Here is an 816-nt window from a genome sequence, read left to right on the forward strand (position 1 = left end):
GGTAGGGCGAATATTATTACTAAATCTGATCCCGTCCTGTCCAAGATCCTTACTAAAAATTCGTTCCAAGCGGGTAAGATCGGGGTGAAAATCCGTGAATTCGAGTAATATTGTCATCCCTATCTAAAATGACACTCGCAATAAGTAGTGATGATAATTTCTTAGTTCTTGTTAGTTATAGAAGAAGGATTAAGAAACAAAAAATGCAAGAGATAATAAACTTAACTAATAAGAATTCAATGAATGTATGTCTTTTTTTTTTTTTTTTACAGAAAAAAACTTTCATTTAAGAAAATAGCCAAACGGCACTTACATATTGCAGAAGAAATATTAGATCTAAAACTAAACAAGAAAATGGATAAGTTCTATGTTGAACTATTGTCTGAAAAGAGGTGCAAAGTTCGATTACAAAGAATCTTATATAAGAGAATCAGAGATTCGTTACAATCTCTTTTGTTTTTAAATCTATATAGGAAGTGTTGCACCACAAAAATTTATATTCTCTTCTTCTCATAATCGGTCTAAATGCTATCTAAAACTGTAAATATTTCTATAGATAAAAGGCTCTCGTTGTATCTTCATCCTAAATATGCAAAAACATCACCAACATACCCATAAAGGAGACCAATACACCACAAATGGGAGAAAAACTCCACAAAAGGGATTATTTAATCTAGATCTGGATCTCAGATATAGATCTCTATAAACAGAAAATAACAAAACGAACAAGCAACAAAGCAACAACAGAATAAATAAGGAGAAACAAAAGAAAAGAGTTGCGAAGGGAAGAAGAGAATGATAGTGGAAGGTTGTGGC

The sequence above is a fragment of the Arachis ipaensis genome, chromosome B01 (assembly GCF_000816755.2).
Source record: "Arachis ipaensis cultivar K30076 chromosome B01, Araip1.1, whole genome shotgun sequence".
Classification (NCBI taxonomy): Eukaryota; Viridiplantae; Streptophyta; class Magnoliopsida; order Fabales; family Fabaceae; genus Arachis; species Arachis ipaensis.